This window comes from Tachyglossus aculeatus, chromosome 8 (assembly GCF_015852505.1).
Source record: "Tachyglossus aculeatus isolate mTacAcu1 chromosome 8, mTacAcu1.pri, whole genome shotgun sequence".
Lineage (NCBI taxonomy): Eukaryota > Metazoa > Chordata > Mammalia > Monotremata > Tachyglossidae > Tachyglossus > Tachyglossus aculeatus.
This window is the reverse complement of record NC_052073.1, coordinates 16,655,633-16,680,712: the sequence shown is the minus strand read 5'-3', so window position 1 is coordinate 16,680,712 and position 25,080 is coordinate 16,655,633. Positions and strand designations below refer to the sequence as shown.

The 25,080-nt window shown below is 38.5% G+C and overlaps 1 protein-coding gene and 1 non-coding gene across 5 annotated transcripts in view; both read right to left on the bottom strand.

Moving 5' to 3' along the window:
• PHACTR3 (phosphatase and actin regulator 3) overlaps positions 1-25,080 on the bottom strand; it is a 147,892-nt gene that overhangs the window by 82,396 nt on the left and 40,416 nt on the right. The gene's annotated exons all lie outside the window — the stretch shown is intronic.
• TRNAS-AGA lies at positions 6,700-6,781 on the bottom strand. The gene has a single exon. It is a non-coding gene; the product is annotated as a tRNA-Ser (tRNA).

Here is a 25,080-nt window from a genome sequence, read left to right as displayed (position 1 = left end):
GAAGTTAAAGTAACTTGTCCACGTTCACATACAGGGCTAGTGGCACAGCTGGGACTAGAAGTCAGTTTTCTTAACTCCGAGATCCATGCTATTCCTCTAAATTACCCTGCCTATTCTGTCTTCCAGAACCTTTTAGTTCAGTCAGCATGCAAATCACTAATACTATATGAAATATTACACAATAATGACTGAGTCTACCTAGGTTGTCTCAATAATTCATGCCTTAAAATGCACGCTTGCCTGAAATGTTCAGATTAAACAGGCCAAGGAAGACTGTTTGATATACAAGGTATAAGAGGTGTAGTGTAATTTGGGGCAGAATTATCCAGCTAATTTGCTCTTATAAACCCACCCACTGTGGAGTATCAGGTTGTGTTCCCATTGTTTTTACCTGTTCTTTGAGTTTATTAAGCCCAGGAGCTTCGTTCAACCATTTCTGGCAGATAATTAATTTTTATCTTGCCAAGCCCCTCTCCCCTCTAAACTGGATTTAGCTTTAGTAAGCGAGAAAACAGATTACACCCATCAGACAAAAAAAGAGAAAACCAACCAACAAGTATTGTTAAATCTCTTAATAGTTTTTTAGACTCAATTCTTTTCAGAAAATCTCCATCAAGAAAGTTGACATACTACTTAGCAAGGTTACTTGGGATTCCATTGAGGCACAAATACAGTAATAATTCTCTTTTCATGACTTTGCACTGAGGTGTCAGGCAGCCGTGGCACCTCTTACCAAGTGCAATACTCTTCATCACATTAGTACCTAATTAGTAAAATATTTTTTCCCTATTTGCCTGTGGAAATAAAAATTGCAACTTTCTCCTCTCTCAGGAGGAACAGGACAAACAACATAAATGTCAACAAATGAAACTGCCAGATTGTTATTATAATTATTATCTCATATTTGGTGTTTATTTTGTGCCAGGCACTGTTCTAAGCACTGGAGTAGATACAATTTAATCAGGTTGGACATAGCCCCTGTTCCACATTGGGCTGACATTCTATGTAAGAGGGAGAACAGGTACTGAATCCCCATTTTACAGTTGAGGAAACTGGCATGGATAATCAATCATATTTTTTGAGTGCTTACTGTGTGCAGAGAATACAATATAACAGAGTTGGTAGGCACATTCCCTGCCTACAATTAGCTTACAATATAGAGAACTGTAAAAAGTTTAATGAGTTGCACAAGATCAAACAATTGGTAGAGCAGCATTAGAACCCAGGTCCTCTGACTCATAGGCCTGTGCTCTTTCTACTAGGACACTATTTATCCTGATTAAAGCAACTGCTCAGCACCCAAATAAACAAACTCTTTAATTGACCCCTTATCCATCCTGCTCTTTTCTTTCCTCTATCTTCTAATGCTCTGCTGTCCCATCTGCAATGGCATCATCTGGTGATGAGAATTCAGAGAAAATCAGGTTCCTCATCCCTAGAAGCTAGTGAACCTGATTGTGTTTAAGAACAACACCGAGGAAATGATTCTACAGGACCTTTTCAGGCTGCAGGGATCAAGTGTCCAAGCTCTCCTTCCCTTATCCCTTTAACTGTTCATTTTATGCCTTACCTCTCCCTCACATATCCTCTCCTGCCCACACTTTGTCTCCAAAAAAGAGATTAAAAGCGAGGCAAGCAAACACCCCAAGAGGTGTTTTTCAGGCATAAGTATCTTTTCTGGAACTGTCTGGTTTCCTCCTGAATGTGAATTCTGAAAAATCAGAGCCATTTCATTCAGAGATGTGTGGTCAAGAAATGGAAGATGTGGCATTCATGACCAGTCAGGAAATTAAAACTGTGGTGTTTGCCAAGTCTATAATAAAATAAAAGGACATTTTATTCTATAATGTGCATTCCTTCTGCTTATTTTCAGCTGGCGTATGTATGCTAGCTAATCAACTCAAAAATATTAGTAATTGAGTGCATACTGCCTATAAAATACCATACTAGTTCCTTGGAAGAGTATGATAAAGTTAGCAGATCTGGTTGGTACCTATCCTGAAGCAGATGCTTAGAAAAATTTGAGGTTTTTTTATTTACATCTGCATCTTTTAGAGAGCAAGCAGGCAGGTAAAAACACTGTGTGTTGATCAATTATTAGTCTGAACCTGCGAGGTTGTTTTCATTCTCGATCCGTTTAAAAGAAAGATAGGCTGGTACTTTTATGCAAGTGCACAAAGGCACGCTTACTGGGTGTTAGCTATTATGGTTCAGATGAACAGGAAACTAATTCTGAGCAATTTTAATCAAAGATTCCTTAGTTGAACTTCACACACTCCTCAGAACATATCCAATTTAACAATATTAACAGGAGGCATAGATTAAAATAAAAAACAATAATGGATGCTGATGTTCAGGATCGATTTATCTTAATTTCCCAATTATAGAAAAAGCTGGAGAAGGCACAGAAAAATCCAACTAAGAGGATCGGGGAAATGATCCTTATGAGGATAGACTGAAAACATTTCTGGTCTGGAAAGAAGGAGGCTGGTAAAGGAGATAACTGAAGACTACAAAATCATGAAGAATGTGGATAAGAGCAGCACGGAATGACTGTTCACCAAATGTCACAAAACGCTGTTGCTCAGAGTGGGTAGGATCTAAACAAACAAAAACAAACCCCTCTGACTACAGTGGGTAAGAATCATATGGAAGTGGTTACTTAATGCAAGGAGTTATGAAGGCTGAAAAATAGTAGTCTCAAGAGGAGCTTGAATAAATTCACAGAGGATGGTCCATATGGATTACTAGAAGGAAAGTTAAGGGATGCTTGGTGGAACAACTCTAGAAATACAAATCAAGGTTAAGAAAGACAACCATGACTCAATTTATGTAAGCAACCCTATTTCCAATGTCAGAAACAGAATTCTTGGCTGGATAGACTGTTCAATTGAACCAGAATTGCTATTTCTTATGGGAAGCAGCATGGCCTAGTCAAAAGAGCACATGATCTAGGAACCAGGAGAACTGGGTTCTAATCCCTGCCTGCCATGTGACTTCAGAGAAATCACTTAACATTTCTGTACCTCAGTTTCCTCATCTGAAAAATGGGGTTAAATACCAGCTCCCTCTCTCCTAGACTGTGAGCCTAATGAGGTTCAGGGATAACGTCTGATCTGTTTTCCACTTCTTATCCTGGCAGAGTGTTTGGCACATAGTTAAGCACCTAAATACCACAATTATTATTATATTATGTCCCAAACAGTAAGTTTGGGACATAAGCATATGCTAAAATTGAGCTGAAAAGAAACTGTAGTATTTAGAGCTACAGCAAACTACATCATCATAGTTATTGGCATATGTCTCTGAAAAATTGTCCATAGAAAAATTCCAAGTAACATCTGTGAGTTTCTTAGATTCTACTATTAGCCTTTTCTTCTATTTAAACCCAGAAACTCAATAGCTCAAGCCTGTGTTTTAATAATTTGTGAGTTTTCCAAATAGTAACAAAATGGAAACCTAAGGACAGAAAAACTGCTTTGCCAATAAAACATTTGGTATTTTTTTCCCCTGTAAGCATGTAAAAATGATAGAATCTAGTGATATTACAGTGCTATTTCAATTGACTGTTTCAAATAACTACAGCCACGATTTGATTCTTCTTTGCAAAATGGGGCAGGGATCACATGGAGAATTTAAGCCTCCAAATAATTCCAAGAATCTAATTTTAGTCAATAACTTCAACCTACTCTCATTTTATCCAAAAAAAAATTAGACTGGGAGCTCTGTGGGACACAGGGACCGTGACTGTATTATGTTGTATCTACCACAGCACTTGGGTCACTGCTTGGTCCATAGTAAATACGAATGCCACGATCATCATTATTACTACAAAATTATCATCAATAATAAATTGACTTTACTCTCATTTCTGATTTTCTTTGATGTACTCCTCTGATTGTAAGCTCTTTGTGGACAAGGAATGTGGCTACTGCTTCTATTCTATTCTTAGTACAGTGTTTTGTGCAGAGTAAATGCTCAATAAATACCATTGATTGATTACTGCATGAAATGACTCAAAGGTGGGCAAAAGAAGGAAGGACTAACAAGTGGACTGGATAATCTACAGATCAGCAAGTCATGTTAGTTAACTGATACTGTAGAAGATGAAGATTCTGAATAACTGTGGCATTTGATAACTACTTACTATATGCCAAGCACTGTAGCATATATTGGATTGTAGTATAGTACTACGTAGTACAGTATTGTAGTAAATATTGGCACAATCCCTGTCCCACATAGGGCTCGCAGATTAAGTGAGAAAGAGAGCCAGTACTGATTCCCCATTTTACAGATGAAGTAACTGAGGCACAGAGAAGTTAAGTGACTTGACTGAAATAGTAAAAACCTGTAATTCAAGCAGCAAACCCTAAGGAAATGAAATGGACAACAAGCATCTCATCATAATAACAAAACCATTGCCTGCACTGGGAAGTAGTTTGGTTTTAACATTCCCACAAGATGATATCTAAAGCAGCTATGTATAAAGTTACTGCCAAAACTAAGCAACTTTTCCACTGGCTATATTCTCTACAACAAGCTTTAGCAAGCACATGGTATTACATTTAGGGTGCATATTGGGAGGCATGAGAGCATAGAAAGGAAGTGGTAAATTCTTAAAGAGTCCATGAAATCCAATGGCAAACCAGGAACTGTGATTTTATCATATGACTTTTTCCCATGTTGACTGTAAAAAAAAACACACATTAAAAATATAGTAGAAACTCATCTGTTTAGCATAAACCCATAATTCTGCCAACAGTAGCCAGGATCACCTAGATACATGGTCATTTTTGATTCAGCCCTGATATTCAGCTCTGAAACCACAAATCAACATTTTAAGGGAAATATTTTACCCAGTTTAAACAGGGAAATTAATTTGGGAGGCTGAGTCCAGAATCCATGAAAAGAGTGTTCTTGTTATAAAACCAGTGAACTTGTGAATAAACTAAAAATAAGTCAACATCTCCACTTTGGACAAAAATGACAATCAGAGACTGCTTATGCATGATATATTTTTAAAAGCAAATGCAGTGTACTATGCTCCACATGCAGTAGCTGCTGAAGACGTACTGTTGCTGCTGCTGCTGCTGTTTGGAAAATTCATTAGTACAATACAGTAGCTTTAGCAGATTTCAAATTACAGTGTTCTTAAACTAAAATCACTCCTCCAGGAAGGTAGAATAGAACTGCTCAATTAGGACTTCCAACGAGCAGGAGTCTATTCATTTCTGGCTTCATCACATGCAGTCTACTGGTTGTAAATGTGGAGTCTGGAGTGGTGGGGCAAGGAAGGGAAGAGGGGCTTAAGCAGGTGAAAAGAGTAACGGGGCAGTATCCCTGGAGGGTGAGCATCCCTACTGGCATACAATTCATAATACCACATTGGTTTAAAATTGTGTTCAATCAATCAACCAATGATATTTATTGAGTGCTTACTCTGGGCAGACCATTGTACTAAGCATTTGGGAGAATACAACAAAACAGAGTTTCTAGACATGTTCCCCACACACAGTGAGCTTAGTCTAGAGGATTATGTTAAAAGTAAAATGGATTAGGCAAAAAAGGTCTCATTTACAAATTTTAAACAGTGAATATACAAATGCACCTTTTCTACAACATATCAAAAACACATCATATAGCATGCTAAACACATAAACATAAACATCACATAACATATAACATATATCATATAACATCTCAATGGTATTTTTGAGCACTTTCTGTGCACAGAGCACTGCACTACATGCTTATGAGTACAATAAAAAAATAGAGTATACTGCTGACACAACTTCTTCCCTGAAGTAGCCTACAATCTAATGGAGATGACAGACACTAAAGTAAAGGATATTTACATAAATGATCAGAATAAAGACTGAATGAATGAATCTACATCCTCATAAGAATGTCTCAGTAAACCCTCTTCAGTAATTGACGCTGTTATGTCTTCCTTAAATTTCTACATCACTGATGAGGAGACATTCATATAAGACCAATTTCTCATCACAGTCAGTGCCACCACCATCTTCCCTGTCTCTGAACAGAGCAACCTGGTGGCTGGCCTTCCTTGATTCTTCTCTCTCTTTCAACTCCCACAGTCATCCTGTCACCAAAATCTGTCTGTTCTTCCCCTACCTTTGCAGGATCCACCCATTTCATCCACCCAAACAGCCACCCCATGGATTTGGGAACTGTCATATCCCAGCTTAACTATTACATCAGCCTTGTCACTGATCTTTCTACCTCCAGTCTCTCTTCTCTCTGGTCTAGTACACCCCACTGCCTGAATCATGTTTCAAAAATGCTGCTCTGCACATATCACAGCTCTCAGAAACCAGTAGAGATTATTCATTTCTCTCATTATCAAGCAGAAATTCCACACCACTGACTTTAAGGTACTCAATCAGCCTCTCCATCCTACTTGCCCACTCTCATCCCACTACAACCCTAATCTGGACTCTCAGTTCCTCTCAAGCTACCTTACTAACCGTGCCTCATTTTCCAATTGATCACTTCCTCCTTCTTATTCATGACTTTCTCCCATCTGAAACTCCCTTTCATCAATCATCAATCGTATTTATTGAGCGCTTACTGTGTGCAGAGCACTGTACTAAGCGCTTGGGAAGTACAAGTTGGCAACACATAGAGACAGTCCCTACCCAAGAGTGGGCTCACAGTCTAAAAGAAAAATTGGAAATCTGTAGTCGGCGGGATTTGAACCTGCGTGGGGAAACCCCGGTGGATTTCTAGTCCATCGCCTTAACCACTCGGCCACGACTACGACATAATATTCTCTTCAAAATGACAGACCACCTATTTCCCCATCTTCAAAGTTATCCTGAAATCACATCTCCAAAAAGTCTTCTCTTATTAGTTTCTGCTGTCCTTCGATTTTATCCTTGCAACCATCACTTCAACCCTTCTGGACCACCTGAGTGCATGTGAACTTACTGGCTCCTATAGCACTTATATACAAACACTATATGCATTCTAACTTGATCATTACCTCATATACATATTGCCTTTTCCTTCTTCCTCCTGTCGATTAAGTATCCGCCTCCCCCACTAGACTGTAATTCCATAAGGACAGGGGGATCATGCTTACTTACTTTTTCAAGAACTTGGTACAGCGCTCAGCACAAAGTAGGCACCCAATAAATGACTGCTTGATTTGCTGTACAAATCTACTATACATATCAAGAGCCACCTGTGGTGGTAGAGTGAAATGTCTCCCTAGACCCTCTTCAGCAGCAAAAAAAGCTGTGACTTCAACCAAGTTATCCAGTTGTTGAATGAGACACTTGCTTCACTTTCCAAATCCACTGGTCTTTACTGACAGCCCTAAGATGCCCTAAGATCAGAAGGTGTGTGATAGGCTAAGGGACGGACGGGATAGGTAGCAAAAGACTAAGGAGAAAGGAGATTAAATCTATCCTGAAGAATCACACTTCCCCAACAGCCCATCCCTCCCCATACCAGTTTGGGCCAGGGTAATGTAAAACTTGGTGACTGCAAAAATATTGAGCATAGAGAACTTATCTTTCAGCTCACTCTTGGGGTCATCATCAAAATAGATGCTGGTCCCTTTTAGATCTAGATCCCATACTCTCAGGTCTTCAATTCCACAATCACTTCAATGCAAACACAAATCCGTGTTTTTTGACATCTCTAGGCAAGAGAATAGGTGTTTGGAGAATACACTTCCCCAAAAGGACTCCTTTTGGGGCCCATATTAATGGAAAGACATGGAGGCTGAAGAAAACCTGATCATAAATAAATCTTTAGGTATCTGATTTAAGTTTAAATACTTTCTAGTGCCCAAGATGGACTTCATATTTTGCAAGACCTAGTATTGGTTTAGTGTAAACTTCAAAGCATTCTTAACAGTTGCTGCCTAAAGGATTTTAGCTGAAGGCAGGGGCAGAATGAGAAGGCTATAATTCTGCCTCTTGATTTGTTCAGTTTCTATGACAATTGACAGAGTAACAGTAGATGAAAATGGGAATACCCATGCAGCTTAACACTTTCCAATTACAACTGCAGTTTGCATTTCCTAGTTATTGATGTCAAAAGCATTAGCTCTCCAATTTTGTCAGTGGTAATTATTTTTGCAGTAGCACCTGTCTCCCCAGGGCTTAGATTAAGGGACACCAACACCACCCAAAAGCAGTGGGGCGGCAAACAATTTTGTCCACTGCCAGTCAGAACAAGATCTAAACTTAAGCATTCATTCTAAATTAATTATGGAAATAGAATCTAGAATTAATTACAGTTATTTAGGTGCAGGTGATAACTAATTATTTGAGGGATTTGGCAAATAAGTCATCTTACTTCTTTAGAGAGTGGCACTGGTGAAAAACAAATTCCAGGTAGGTTATTTCTGCTAAATTCCCCTAGTAGAGGGAAATCATATTACTCCTCCATTCTCAGTCAGCACAAATGGTGGAATACATATTAGTAAACTAGTTGTTTCACTCAGTAATTCAAAAACTGATTCAGAAAAGATTTCCTGTTGTTTTTAAAACTGCACTTTATTTTGCAAAAATTCCATTCAGCCTGAAAATTAGCACTGGCCTTGCTTTCGTTTGCCAATTCCATGCCTACCTACTTCTATCACTCATCAACCAACTACCTATCAAAGCACAAACGTTGGTCTGAAACAACCATTTCTTCAACTGAAATTCACATAAAAAGCAAAAGAGTAACAAAAATTAGAGATATTTGTTGCTATACCAGGCATTACCTGCTATTTTTATTACAAGCAAATTTAAAAATACTAAACCAAGAAAATTCCAAACACATCCAAATCTCTTCCCTCAAAAGTGTTTCCTCCCTTTTGTGCAAACATTTTCCTTAAAACATGGATGAGGCCGACATTTTAGAGTGTAGTCCAACAGCAGGCATGGAAGCTTAAATTCATAGTCCAAACCATATGCTAAAAAGTGCCTGAAAATCTGCAAACATCTTATCTTTTCCCATACTATATGTAGACAAGATTAAAAATAGAGTTCCTTTTTCTTTCAAAGGACTGGCAATGCTTACACGTGCTGAACACAGCACAAGGAGAGATTGCACACCGCCACTTTTGATGAAATGAGTCAGTGTTCATACAGCCATTCATTAGGATCTGTGCACTCACTCTGGAATGCATTTTACAATTATCAGACTACTTCTCTAGTAACTATAGTAAAACATAATGGAGTGTAGGACTTAAATCAAGTCCTGGTCTTGCTATGGGATTTTACAGACTGCCCAAGTATATATGGATGGCTGTCAACTGGGTTGCAGTGAGCACTATTTTGACATTGTGAACTGACTAGAGTCCAAGACAATTGTTGACAAGCGGATGTTGAGTATTTCCCATAAAAGTCAATGGTGGAACTTTCATGGCCCAGATCTCACAGACATATAAGATCTTAGATGTTTCATTTCTAAACAAAAAATTTAGTTGTCATACCTCCCTGATCTTTCAAAATGAAAACCAAACTAGTCATTGAGTGTCTTCACTATTTTGAGCACATTTTTTTACTCCACATTCAAATGATCCCACTGATTCCCTGAGTCTTTCTTGCTTTTGGTATATTTTAAGGCTATTGGATATTGGCTTTGGTACCAGTTCAAGTCTTGTCTCAGGTCTTCCTAAGACACTGAGGGTGCTTCAGCTGTCTAAAAATTCAAATACTGCCTCCAAAGCATGTGCTCCACCTTGACCAACCACTTAGTACAGTGTTATTCACAGAGCAAGAGCTTGGTAAATACAATTGAGTTATCAATTGATTGACCTCTGAGAAAAAATTTACAAGGGAGCTGGATGGGCTATTTGTAACAAGTCCAACTTCTGTTGACATATTTGTCATGGGGAAGTTTAATACAAATACTTATAATCCTGCTGTAACCTGGCAGGGGAAAACAGTCTTAAAACCATCTGGGATTGAGCACTTTGCTCGGCATAGTGTTAAGAATCTGCCATCATAACATTAAACTAACTTCCCTTTAATATAGAGCTGCACCCGAGATCTAAAACTGAGATACTAACCCCTTCATTTTTAAAGTGAGATCTGTAGATCTTTAGATTACCACTGCTATGTATGGAGCCATGTACTGAGCCATCTCTTGTTACAATTCTAAAATTTCACAAGTGCCACAACCAGCATATCACAATTTACAATCCCAACTTCTCAAGTCACCTGAACATCAAATTATTAGGAGACAAAGACATTGAAAAGGTGTTTCTTAAAAACAGCCCTATCTGAACAAAAAAAATTGTCTGCCACTCGCAATGTGGAGATGGTCTAACAGTCTTGGTACTTACTAAATCAATGGGGCTGAGAATAACTCAGCTTGAAGAGCTACTTGCAGCAAGTAAGCAGGCCTTTTTGATTATTATAAATAGCTGGTTTAGAGGCACATGGATGAAGCTGAAGGACAACCAGAAAAATGATGAGATGCTTTAATGACCAATTTTATGCAGTCAGCCAATGACCTCTATGCAATCCTGAAGAGCCTATAAAATGCCATACTCACATCGCAGGAAAGTGCCAGTATCATCAAAAGCCATATTTTCTCTCACAGAAGTTACACTTTCCTAACACTACGATATGAATGTAGAGTTGATAACTTTTGTTACTGGCTGGCAGAAAACTGAACCCCAAACAACCAGGAAATGTTAGTCATGCTGTGTGTAGCAGTGAAGATCAAAGTAGAATACAAACAACATGGCAAATTTCAAAAAGCACATTAGGGAACAATTATCAGTCTTAAACAATACGACATCTTGAGAAAATTGCTGTCAAAACAACAAATAAAAACATGTCTCCATGCGTGAGACTGTATAATGAAGAGAATTGCTTCAATGAGCTATTTATGGTGTAGAAATTATTAAGAATGACAGAGAAATAGAAGAGGTTGTGAAACAACAGAAGGAAAACCCCAACAACTGGGATGGGGTGCTCATAATTTATGAGATTAAGTTTATTGCAAAATTTCAAATCCATTTACCTGATCCTGAAAATTAGCATGAAACATATTAAAGCCACATTTGTAAGAAAACCATGTTATCATACCAGCCCCAGCCCCGTGCCACATTCAAATGATTGAACCTTAATAGGACTTAATTGCTTCCATTTCCCTAAGAGATTTTCCAGACTCCACCGTGCACAAAACAGACACGCCACCAAGATTAGTACAGCTGAGAAATCCCAGTTTGCAATACCCAACAAACAACTTGGAGCAAGTTGAAGAGGGGGTCTGGATCTGGATCTACATCCAAAGCCCAGGCTGCCTGACCCAGCTGAGCAATGCTCCTCTTGGAAAGTTGTTCCACTCATCTTGGAGTGGCAAGAAGGAAGGCTCGTTTTCCATCTCCTTACCTCTAAAGCAACCTCTCCTATAAAGGAGCAGGGACTGGACAGGATCCAACACACCTGGTCCCTCTAAAAAGAAATGACTTTCAACTATTTTTACTGAAAACATTTTACACAATGTAAGATAGTAATAAGGCATCAGTTGTGGTAATTTATATACCTGCATTTTATTTATATTGATGTCTTTATCCCCCTCTAGACTGTAAGATCGTGGTGGGCAGGGGATGTCTCTGTTCACTGTTATACTGTACTCTCCCAAGCACTTTGAACTGTGTTCTGTACACAGTAAGCGCTCAACAAATACGACTGAATGAATGAATAAATGAATTTGGCTACTGCTATAGGTGAGTTACTCATTCCCCGACCAGTGAGGAGAGGGGGCTTCATGACTGACACTGCCACTGATTAGGGAGAACAGGGCTGCATGGCATTCAAGACCCCTACAATTTCCTGACCAAAAACAAGGTTGTTATTTTTCTTCCACAGTGTTGGTCCTGGAGAGTGGAGGAGCCAGGAGGCTCTGAAGGGCTGTTGGCAGGAAACATTAAGGCTTAAATAAAGAAAAATAAAACAAAACAAAAATAACCCACTTCCATATGCTTTTTTTATAATCTTATGAAATTATTTTCTCGTTGTGGATATTTAGTGAATACCTATGACATGTTCACCTTTCCCATTAATAGAGGAGAAATCCAACAGAAGAGATTTAATTGACATGACACTTACTTGCTCCTGAAGGGGTTGAGCAAGAGGTTGGAGTAAGAAAATTTGAAAGCAAGGATCAATAGTTTAGGAGAAGCAAAATAAGTGAATTGGAGCAGGATAATGTGGTCAAAAGAGTCTAGTATAGATTGAAGAGGTTGGAGGTGGGAAAGCCATTTAAAAGACTGATTCGGCAATATAATTGGGAGTTGATGAGCACTTAAACCAGGGGCATGACACTTTGGGAGATGAGGAAAGCATAGGTTCTGGAAATTTGGTGCAAGAGTAAACAACAAAGTTAATGGCAGGCTAAATAGGAGAGTGACAAGACGAATTGAAAATGATACACGGGTTTGGGAGTCAGAGGACATGGGTTCTAATCCCGGCTCCTCCACTTGTCTGCTTTCTGACCTTGGGCAAGCTTAACTTCTCTGTGATGCAGTTACCTCATCTGTAAAATGGGGATTAAAACTGAGCCCCCCGTGGGACAACCTGATTACATTATGTCTACCCTAGTGTTTAGAAGAGTGCTGGGCATATAGTAAGTGCTTAACAAATTCCATTAGTATTATTATTATTATTATACCAAAGTTGGGGGCTTTTATTTCAGGTAGGAGATTCATTATAAAAACTGTATTAGCTTATAAAATAACTCCATTGACAATTTCCCTGGAACCAAACATGTATAATAGCTGCTGTCCTCAGATGTAAGTATGAAATAATTATAATAATAATAGTGATAATTTTGGCATTTGTTAAGGACTTACTATGTACCAAGCACTGTACTAAACCCTGGGGTGGATACAAGCAAATCAAGTTGAACACAGTCCCTGTCCCATGTGGGTCTCACAGTCTCAATCCCCATTTTACAGATGAGGTAATTGAGGTACAGAGGAAGTGAAATGACTTGCCCAAGGTCATACAGCAGACATGTGGTGGAACCAGGATTAGAACCTACAACCTTCTGGCTTCCATTCCTGTGCTCTATCCACTACACCACGCTGCTTAAGGGCCTGAGCTGACTGACTCTCTCTTAGTTGAACATGGGATTAGGCATTGACAAGAAATGGTTGGCTTTTTCAGTAGCAACACCAGATACTGAGATTCTTTAGAGATGCTCAGTTGATAGGAAAACAGTACACTCAACACTGTGAGTTAATAGCTTTCTGCATAATGCATTTGCCTGGCACAATAGGATTCCTAGGACACAATGCTAAGAATCTGTTCCATCTGTTTAATTCTGGTTGTTGTACAGATTTTTTTTACATGAAATTACAAGGTTGGAACAAAGCAGAACTAATGCATCTTTTCCCAATTAACAGCATTTCAAGAGAAGGGCTCAGTGATCTTCCTGATGCACGGTATCATTTTCATTACCCGTAATGGGATATGTGCAGGAATCCAGGTAAGAGCCCACTTCTTAGATAAGAGGGTAAGCTGAGGAATATCAAGTAGCTCTTGGATTCATTCTCAAGGACTTCATCTTTCAAATCTTGTTAGATGAAAGCACACAGTCCAAACCAAGGAGGATAGGGCTTAAGGGAGTTGTAAAGACATTTTTAAATAAGTTGAACTAAGCTTAAAGCAGAAGGCAATTCTGCTAATCTTTATGCCTAGTGATCAGGTCACTGCAAATGACCTCTAGTCCCTCTAAACTGTGAGCCCATTGTGGGCAGGGATTGTCTCTATTGCTATATAGTACTTTCCAAGTACTTGGTACTGTGCTCTGCACACAGTAAGCGCTCAATACAATTGAATGAATGAATTGCAAATCAGAAATCCTATATTAAACCACTGTCTTCCCAGTAACTTCTCTATGCGTCCTTGGATAATTAAAACACCATCTTTTTAGATTAAGCATGTCAAGTTTATATTTACACAGAAAAGTGAAAGAAAAGTAAAGGCACCGGTTCACCACTACATAAAATCGTGGCGTGTCTGCACCTTAAGAACGGAATTAAAGTTTGATTGCCATACTTAGGAATGCTACAACAAATCTATATCTGAAATGGCAGAGTGCAGCACACACAAAATGGCCAAGCAGTGGCGAAGCTTCCACAAAAAGTTAGACCAAAATAGAGAGATCTTTCAATCTGGAAAATTAAAGCTGAGAAGGGAACTCATAGAAGAATACCAAATCCTCAACGGTATGGAAAGGACAAAACTATCTTTGCTTTTCCCTAGTTCCCACTTCAGTAGTGAGGACAACCATTAAAACTGAAGATCAATCAACGGTATTTATTGAGAATTTACTATGTGCAAAGCATTGTACTAAACTTTTGGAGGAGTAAATACTAGAATTGGTAGACATGGCTCCTTGCCTCAAGGAGCTTACAATCTAGTGGAAGATGAAAGGTTCAAAACAAATAAATGGTAAATTATAAAATTCAGTATTAAAGGAAATTGCAAGCTGAATTATCTGGGTTCAAAACAGGTTTGGAGACACTCTGGAGCAATGGCTCACATTGGGTTACTAGAGGGAAACAGAAATATAGAGGAAGAAGTTAAGGGTGTTAGATGCCTTGACTTAGGCTGGATAGCATGGAGGCAGCCACCACATAGTGTTTTCCAAACTCTCTGTTTCTATGGTTAGAGGTGTCCTCCTTGACTTAATCTGACTCCACACATTCGCCAAGCTAGCTCTGTTCCTCCCTTCAAAGCCCTACTGAGAGCTCACCTCCTCCAGGAGGCCTTCCCAGATTGAGCCCCCCTTTCCCTCTCCTCCTCCCCATCCCCCCCGCCCTACCTCCTTCCTCTCCCCAGAGCACCTGTTTATATAATTGTACAGATTTACAGTCTAGCATAAGAACTGAAAACACAGAATACAGAAGGAAATCTTAGGAGATACAATGAAGAAAACGCTTATATGGCGTGGCTTAGATATGGGCGTCGAGAGGCATGCCTAATTGTTGGGAGAAATTAAATATGGGGTAACTCTTCCTGAAACCTTTATCTACGGTAGTTTGCCACAAGGGACAAGCACCACAATGTCAAATACTTTAAAAGCATTTAAAAGAGTACAAAAGTTGATAGAAATGACCACTGCCCTCAAACAGCAAACAGTTCAGTGAAGCAACCATACATTAAAATAAATTACGGGTAAGGGAAGCAATCCAGTATAGGGATATGTAAAGAACAATATTTACTGACCGATCAGATTGATAGTATTTAATGAGCACCTACTCTATACAGACTACCGGTCACCTTAAAAAAGAAAATGCTAGTCAAACAACTCCTTTCTCAAGCATCTAGTACTGGTCTCACGTGGCTCAGTGGAAAGAGCCCGGGCTTGGGAGTCAGAGGTCATGGGTTCTAATCCCGGCTCCGCAGCTTGTCAGCTGTGTGACTTTGGGCAAGTCACTTAACTTCTCTGTGTCTCAGTTACCTCATCTGTAAAATGGGGATTAAGACTGTGAGCCCCACATGGGACAACCTGATCACCTTGTATTTTCCCTAGTGCTTAGAACAGTGCTTTGCACGTAGTAAGTGCTTAAAAAAATGCCATTATTATTATTATTCTGCTCCCTCAGTTCTGTGCCTATGGAAAGCCGCTAAAAGCCTCAGTTGGGTAAAGATCTCCTTGTGCTTTCCTTTCCCAAAATTGCAGTGAAATTTCTTTTTTCTTGTGATGCAGCGCTAAAGAAAGTTATATTAATGGCTGGCCCTATTAAATGAAAGAAATTTCCTCTGTACAAGAGAGTAAGAATGGGCTGTGACAGTGAGATTATGATATTAATAATGAATCTGAAAATCTAAGTGACCTTACAGAGGGCTGCTTTATCCTGCAGACTTAAAATAAGTGTGTGACTCACTGACGAGTGACTCAAATAACTAAATGTTCTCATGAGAATATTTTCAAACGTTCCATACTTCTAGATAATTTAGCACTGAAATAAGACTTTGTTCTAGGAAGAAAATGGAAATATCACATAAAGACAAAATATTTCAAAGTGTGAGATGCCAGAAAGGGAGAAAAATTAAGAGAAAGGCACCAAAAAATGCTTTCATTTAGCCAGTTCTAATGAAATAATAATAATAGCATTTGTGAAGCATTTACTATGCACCAAGTACCGTACCAAGTGCCGGCATAGATACAAGATAATCACATCCTACAAGGGGCTCACATTCTAAGTAAAAGGGAAAACAGGTATTGAATTCAAATTTTTAGATGAGAAAGCTGAGGCACAAAGAAGTAAAGAGACTTTCCCAAGGTCACAAAGCAGGTAAGCGATGGACCCAGATTAGAACCAGATTCTGTGTCTTCCTGGCCCACTCTCTTTCCACTAGGTGATCTAATGTTAGAAATTTAGATATTTCAGAATACAAGACTGCAATAACAAATAATATTATAGTTGGTCTTTGGTTCTTAGATGATGCTATTGACAGTAAGACTGTTTCTATGTGTGAGTGTCTCAGAGATAATTTCTTGCTCGGTAGTCCACCTTCTTCTGGTCTTCTGTCATTGGGGTGAAAACCTCTTAGAGCCCAATGGTTAAGAGGGAAAATGTCTAATAATTAATCCAGCTATTGTGGGCAGGAATACTCATCTTAAAATCTGTAATTTGTTTGCACAGTATTTTGCAAGCCCAAAATTTTGCTGTTCTCTCTGCTCAATAATGAAAATATACTACACATATACCTGCAACCGCCTCCTTCAAACTACAAGAAAATAAATCTAGGAATGACTGCCAACTTGAGCAAGGATTCAAGTCCACTAATTAATATAGCTTAATACTATCATTTTAAAACTACATTTTGTTGGTAAATAAATATTATGTCTCATCTACAATACAATTAATATATTGGATTTTTAAGCAATAAAAATATTATTAGAATTAATTTTGGTCCAAATTTTCATGATGTGACTATTACATGAATCATAAGATGCTGACAATTTCATAACCAGGTAAAATTTTTACCAATTTTACATCAAAGAAGTTTAAGCTTGCTCTCTGTGCAATAGAGCACAATATACCTCTTTGGTATAAAACTGTAAGAAAACAAGATCATAGGAATATTTTATATTTATCTACCCATTAGAATGCAAGCTCTTTGTTGGCAGGTAACGGATCTTATGTTTCTGTGGTGCTTTCTCATGTGGCTTGTCTCCTCTGTGACCTTGGGCAAGTCACTTAGCTTTTCTGTGCCTCAATTTCCTTACTGGTAAAATGGGGATAAAACACATCTTTTCCCCTTCCCCTTAGACTGTGTTTGATCTATCTACCTCATTGCCTAGCAAATAGTAAGTGCTTGGCAAATATAATTACCAATTATTAGTAAGTGCTTAGCATTGCACTCAGATGGTGCTCAATAAATACCACCAAAAGGAAAAAATAATATCAATAATATATCATATTATAGATATTCTAATGGGATTTACAAGATACAAAGTAGAACAACTGTAAATCATAGCATAGATAAGTATGGCAGCTGTTTTTATTGAAATAAAAGAATCTTTTCTCAAAGTCCCTCTAAATCACATATGGTTTCAATGTGATCTTCAAATTGTGGGTGGAATAAAGACTTTGTCAGGGTATATTCTTGGATCTTTCCTGTGCCAAAGGATTAGAGATCCCTACTTTCCTGCAATTGAAGATTTTTGTAGCTGTAGCTACTTAGCAGTGTAGTGTAGCAGAATGAAGTGTCAATGATTTCCTCAAGTGGGTTTTGGAACTGGAAAAGAAAACTGAAGGGGTCCTGTCTCAAATTCTAATGAGTGCAACTGAGAACATCTGTTTGACAATCCCATATTTGCCCACTTAGTCATGCACTGTTTCCATTGTTCTCAGAACCCTTTAGGCCTTAAACAAATGGTATGAAACATCCACTTACAGCTGATCCTCTGACAAGTCCTTTTCCTTTCATGCCTCAAACATAATTCTTCCAGCTACTCTGGAAAATGGGTTCTTAGAATTCTTGTTGCGAAAGAAATATCTGAAACAACTAGGGGAAAAAATGCATTCCTAGTTGCAGACCACTTAGTATTATGTTTTAAAACCAAAGATTTGCATAAGGCATGGAAATGTATCACCATAAAGCGATGATGGACACAAATAACAAAGATGCTATCTCGTTCTTCTCCATAGAATCCTGTTCCTGAGATATAGTGGGTCCATGTCTTTTCCTTTTATTCTTTCTCTTTTAAAGGCCTATTAAAGTACTCCATACACTGTAGGTACTCATAAATGCTATTGTATGCATGAGGAAATAAAATTTCATTAAAAGATTACGATAACTCATTCAAATTGAACATCAAAATGGTAACTTGCAATTCATAATTATTTCTCCAGTTAGAAACAGTCCCACCCAAGGAAGTGCTTTAAGAAGCCTGTGTTGTGAGAATAAGTGACCTCATATTTAAAACCCTTAGTTACGTGTAGCCAGAGGATGATTAAGAATTTTTAGTGTGTACTAGATATTATCATTTCCAGACAAATGTTCAGTGTTTATTTTAGGGAAAGTGTTCTATTCTAAGTTCTAAATGCTTGCAAGGTATGGCTGCAGCTTCTCCTACTGCTAACCCACTCCAGCAGGAGAGGGCTAGATCCATGATGGTTGAATGGTGAAGGCAGCAGGAGAAAGGAGTACTCAATAGGAGGAAACTTCTGAGACTTCACAGTCAGAGCTTTACTGCTGCCCCCGATGCCTTTGCCCATCTTCACCACCACCAAATTACATCACTACTCATCAGGAGCAAGGAGCTTTCTGGAAACCTAAAAACCAAACCTAAATACTGTCTATGTCCTACTTCTCTTCTCCTGTTACAAAAATAAATAAGTGTAGCCAGTAAGCTTTGTTATCAAAATGCAATAAGTACCGTTCCACTAGTACAAGTCAACATGATGTCATCATTCACCGAAGTTAGTGGTGTGCTTTTGGTGTGTGGTACCCATTTACTCAATGTCCAGTTTCAGAAGAACTGATGTAGTTTGAGGATAGTGAAATATACAGGGTTTTTTTTTAAAAAAAGAAAGTGAGTGGAGAAAAAGTCTTATTCTCACCTCTCAAAACCTGGAAGCATGAAAACAATAACAGCAATGGCCCTGGTGTTTCTAGTAACATGTTCTCAAGGAAATTAGAAATTCAGAATTAATATTTAAAGAAAGAAAAGTCACATCACAAACCTTGAGCTTGCAAAGAAATAAAAAGTAAGGCAAGAGTTGAAGTGAAAGGCATCATTTTTATGTCCCCTTATTCAAAGATTCTTTGGGCTGTTCTACTACAGATATGAAACAAAAAATATTATGGCAGTTAACCTAGATATGACCTAATGGATTTCTTTAACTTTTTCCATTATTAAAATTTAAGTTATTGACTTAACTGGATGACTACTTGCCATAACTTAATGGAGAAAAATATGTAAATATTTAGAAATTCATTTAAAAAAATCAGTTCTGAACTCGATCTTGTTGACCAAAATGTTCTATGGAATTAAGGGCTTCCTGGAAACTTTAAAACAGAAGTAATAAGTAACTAATTAATTTCCTTCATCGTTATTGCAAGAGAGATTCTTTGAATTACAATCTTAAAGATCAGTTAAACAGTCAGTTAATTAAAATAAAGATGCATTCTGCAGGAGCCAAAGTCAATTTCTGGTAAAAAATAAAAGGAAAATCGGAAATTAAAAATGGCCAAATGAAGTTCACTGTGAATAAACTTACTGGTAGGAAGAATACCCTTTGGTATTAGCCTACTGCTAATGTGAGGGTAAGGATTACACTTAACCAAAATTATATAAACCACATAACATCTATAAAAGGCCAAATAGCCTAATAGCATTCATTAAGCTTTTTTTATTACAGTGATCTATTAACAGTTCTTCCTTTTATGCCCACATTCCATAAATACAAAAACTCAAATAGGCTCAAATAGGCCCTCCAGTAGATGTACATTTTATAAACTGAAGTCCTATTTGTATAAACCTATATAAAACATTTACTGCAAGCTTCGATCACAAGAATGAATGAAGGAATCAGCCTCCTCTCTGATCTCCCATCCTCCTTTCTCTCCCCACTTCAGTCTATACTTCAGTCTGCTGCCTGGATTATCTTTGTACAGAAACACTCTGGGCATATCACTTCCCTCCTCGAAACTCTCCAGTTGTTGTCTGTCAACCTACAAATCAAGCAAAGACAAATCAAGCAAATCAAGCAAAATCAAGCAAAGCCTCCTCCAGGCTTCAAGGCTCTCCATCACCTCGCACCCTCCTACCTAACCTCCCCTCTTTTCTTCTCCAGCACAGCCGGCACACTCCACTCCTCTGCCACTAACCTCCTCACTGTGCCTCGTTCTCACCTGTCCCACCATCAAGCCCTGGCCCATGTCCTTCCCCTGGCCTGGAATGCCCTCCGCCAAACTAGCTCTCTTCCTCCCTTCAAAGCCCTACTGAAAGCTCACCTCCTCCAGAACGCCTTCCCAGACTGAACCCCCTTTTTCCTCTCCTCCTCCCCATCCACCCGCACCCTACCTCCTTCCCCTCCCCTCAGCACTTGTACATATTTGCACAGATTTATCGCTCTATTTTACTTGTACATATTTACTATTCTATTTATTTTGTTAATGATGTGCATATAGCTATAATTCTATTTATTCTGATGGTTTTGACACCTGTCTACATGTTTTGTTGCCTGTCTCTCCCTTCTAAACTGTGAGCCCATTGTTGGGTAAGGACTGTCTCTATATGTTGCCGACTTGTACTTCCCAAATGCTTAGTACAGTGCTCTGCACACAGTAAGTGCTCAATAAATATGATTGAATGAAAGAAGCTTCTCTTGAGCAGGGCAGCCCCAGTTGGGGGTCAGTGGGATGGATGGCATGGGAGAGAATTTCTGTCCTGGATTTTGTAGTTGTTGCTTGTTTGTTTTGATGGCATTTGTTAAGCATTTACTATGTGCCCGGCCCTGTATTATAAGCATTATAAGCTAATCAATCTGGTTACAGTCAGTGTCCCACATGGGGCTGACAGTCTTAATCACCATTTCACAGTTGAGGTAACAGGCACAGAGAAGTTATGTAACTTGCCCAAGGTCACACAGCAGACAGGTGGTGAAGCCAGGGTTAAAACCCAAGTTGTTCTGACTCTCAGGCCTGTGCTCTATCCATTAGGCCATGCTGCTGCTTCCTTAGAGAATCCAGCTGGGACTCACTGAGTGTCCTGCTTTAGCCTGTGGAGAATGCAAAATAAAATATACCTACCACTACAGAGCCCGTGCAGCTTCTGATGCTGCAGTTTAAAAAACTCTCTTCAGCGATGAATAAGACAACCACCACTGTTGCTACCACCACCAATGTCCCAAACACAATTGAACTGGCCTGGGGGCTCTGAACGGGACTTTCTGTTTTTTTCCAGTTTTTGTGTGGTGAAAAAGCCAAAATTACTGCTGATTTCTCATCACCCTCAACCCATCCATTGATCCCTACTGAGTACTGACACTCAGCTTGGATCGAACACTAGGGCTGGGAACCAAGAACAGCAGGTGTGAAGGCCAGCTAACAGCAAAGGAAGACAGCAGCATTCCATGCCAGGCAAAAGCAGCAGCTAAAGATCAGTGTTAACTGTAGGGGTGAGGAAAGAGAGAGTGGTAAGGAGGGGGAGAGAGAGAACAGAGAGAGAGAGAGTTCCAACTTCCTTTTCCCTCTCCCCACTCTCCCTTTTTTAATCTCTATTTTCCCCTTCTTTCTCTCCCTCTTCCTTTCCCCTTTTCTCTTCTCTCTCTGGCTCTGACCCTTTATGACCTAATCATCCTACTTGGAGAGCCCCAAGTTCTGATCTCAACAAATCTCACCAACTGGTTTTGGGTCTGCGCATTATGGATAGCTGTGTTTTACTACACTTCATTGTAACAAAGCTATAGAGGGGGGTCTCACAAGAGTAACTCTAAACCAAGCTGGGGTCCCTGTGTCTTCAGTATCTCTTAGCAGACTGGGTAATTATCCAACAAAAAAATATGAGTGTGCACCCTGCATATGATCCAGCCTCTAAGGCCTATATTTAAAAACACCATGTAGATGATGGGTATATTTAGAGAGGGATGGGAAAACAAATTTAGCTACTTCTACCCACACAAAATGCAAATATCTGCTTCAAAGGAGTTTGCATTGTATCTGAATTCTAGGATCTGAATTCCACAGAAAAAAGAAAATGAGAGATTAAATCCCTATTAAGTCACTGGGCCAAACCCTCTGCCAACCTAGGACCATTCTCTAGAGCATGTTGACTCATCCCAGTCTCATCTAGTTTTAAGTTTTCTCCAAGTGATGGGCTGTCACCAGTTCTCCCAATACCCCTCAGAAACATTTTCTAGCGAACCTAAAGTCTCCTCTTATCTATATCAGTCCATAGCTCATAGTCTGAGTGATCCATCTAAATTCTTAGCACTTAGTAAGCACTTAATAAATGCCATAATCATGATGATAATCATACAATGGCTTTTAGGCCTTGACCTTGTCTAAAGTCACCTCTTGTCCCAGTAATACCCCTCTCACAGCATGTAGTCACGGGGGCCATGACATTGTTTCTCCAAATCTTTTAAGTCAGTTCTGAGAAACAGAAATTAAGGTTCATGTTGTTATGTAATTCAAAGTGGCAATATCTGACTTCACGTCTGGTCATAGCAAAAACTGTCCTTAATGGGGTGTGGAAATGACAATGAAAACTTGAGCCCAAAAATAAGACAGTCATAAAACTAGCTGGGGAAGTGACAGACAATGTAAATGTTAGAGAAGGGGTTATGGTAATTTTTGGGTCCTTTAATGGACTCACCTTTGCCAAAATCCCAAAAGAACCACATTCAAATCCTCAAATAGTAGATGGTGTCATCTTGATTATACTTTTAAACCCTAGAGGCTACATTTGGTCTACCAAAACCCTAATGCTCTCTAACATAAGGTCCTCTAAACAAGATATTTTCCTGCCTTCTTTTCTGAGCTAACTGCTCTATCTCCCTTTTCTTTCTGATGAATATTTACAGAGGTATGTGAAGCAGGGAACTAACAGGCAAAGAAATACCATTATTTTCATGCAGCACATTTTAGAAAGCTCTTTGTGCTCAATAAATACTGGTGATTATTTTTGGCAGGTGTGCCAAAATAAAAATTGATCATCTGTCATTATAATCAATATCATTATATATAAGCCAAGAACTTAACAGTGTCATAGCTGAATTACAATCACTTACACTTATAATAACTTACAGTCTGCATAAAGTTCTCCGCAGATTGAGACTGCATTGGTACTTTAAATGGATTTGTATTCTATGTGACACTTGAATGAGGTTCTATAAGATTTATAATTCCGCGATTATGACATATAAGGAAGGGTATTCTGTCCTTAGTAATCTAAAAACTGCAATTACAGAGCACAACATTCTTTTCAACACACATAGCAAAAACAAATCACAAACAGTATGCATTTGTAACACTGATTTACTAAAAATCAGAAACCTAGGAGCAAAAAGGAAAAAATATACTCCAGTTCCTAGCTGAAAATGCTATCAAGAAAATACCATCAATTTTCTAACCTAAAACCTTCAAAATTTGTTCACAGAATTCAACATTCAATAAATGTGGATTTCATTTTCAACTAGATATTGTGAGGTTGAAAATCAATATATTTAGCCCACCTTCTACAGTTTATGTTTGTCCTTTCTTGTGCATTTTATTTTGATGGAGATTTTGCTATTTACAGCGCACATTATGTTGGCAACAGAAATACAGACCTCTATATGTGAACTGTATGCCAATTGATTAGTTTGAATGTTTTTCAGTTATTTTTACATTTGTGATTTGTCAACATCTTGCATGTTAAGTGATATTTCATTGCTATACATGCAAAAAATTCTCACAAAACTGCAAAAGGACTCATTCCTTTGATGGAAGTATCTTTCAGGGAAGTAAGTATTAATGTAGACTGTGAGCCCGTTGTTGGGTAGGGACCATCTCTATATGTTGCCGACTTGTACTTCCCAAGCGCTTAGTACAGTGCTCTGCACACAGTAAGTGCTCAATACGATTAAATGAATGAATGTAACAACATGAGTCTGAATGATTTTAAGGATCATATAATTTTGTTTTTGATCATTCAGGTCACAGAACTTTGTAATCAGCAAACAGAACCATAGAACACATAGCTCCTTAGTGACTTGTTTTCAAATTTCAATACTGTCAGTTTCTTGAAATCTGTACTCTCATTTTTCACAAATGACACCAATTAAAAAAAAATGCTAATGTTAACACCTTGAACTCATATACTGAATATATTGACAAATATTTTTAATGAAATTAAATGAAGGCCAAACTTCTCATTGCCACTTTATTATTGCTATTTTCTATAAGTCCCATAGAAGAGCAAATATTGGCCTATTACCTTGACATGCTATTACAAGCAATTTTTATCAAAGCAGAACTTTTATTTTTAGCACTGAAGAAATCTAGAAAGAAGATACACATTTAAATTAAAAATCACTATAGCAGCTACTTCAATCTCCAACTCAAGAAACATAACTTCCACCTAACCTTTTGCCTCAAACATTTATAATTGGTGCACTGATACCAAAAAACTAACACCAATAAATGGCAGAGGGTAAACATCTCTCTTCACACACTCTAGGCCACATTACTTTCTGAAAACTGCTTCTGTTTCAAGCCACACCAAAGGTTTGATTCAAGGATGATCCAAGTTTTTTCAGCTATCTTGGTAAATTACTTGAAATTTATCTTTCTTTTACCTTTCACAAAAAGAAGAAAAAAACAGAAAAATCAAAAAAGAAAATCCACTCTACTTCCCCAAAGCCTACTTACTTTATGTACAAATGATGATTGGCCATCCTTATTTTAAGCAAAAGAACTCCATCCTTTCTGATGAGCACCTGGATCCCTTCTAATCCCAAACCAGTTTTACCGCATGCAGTTGTTACAAGCCCATACAGCTTTTAGAGCAGGCTGAAATATCTCAAACATTGCACACCACCTGCCTCCCTTTATCAGAAAAGACTAAAGTACTATTTTCTGTCCACAC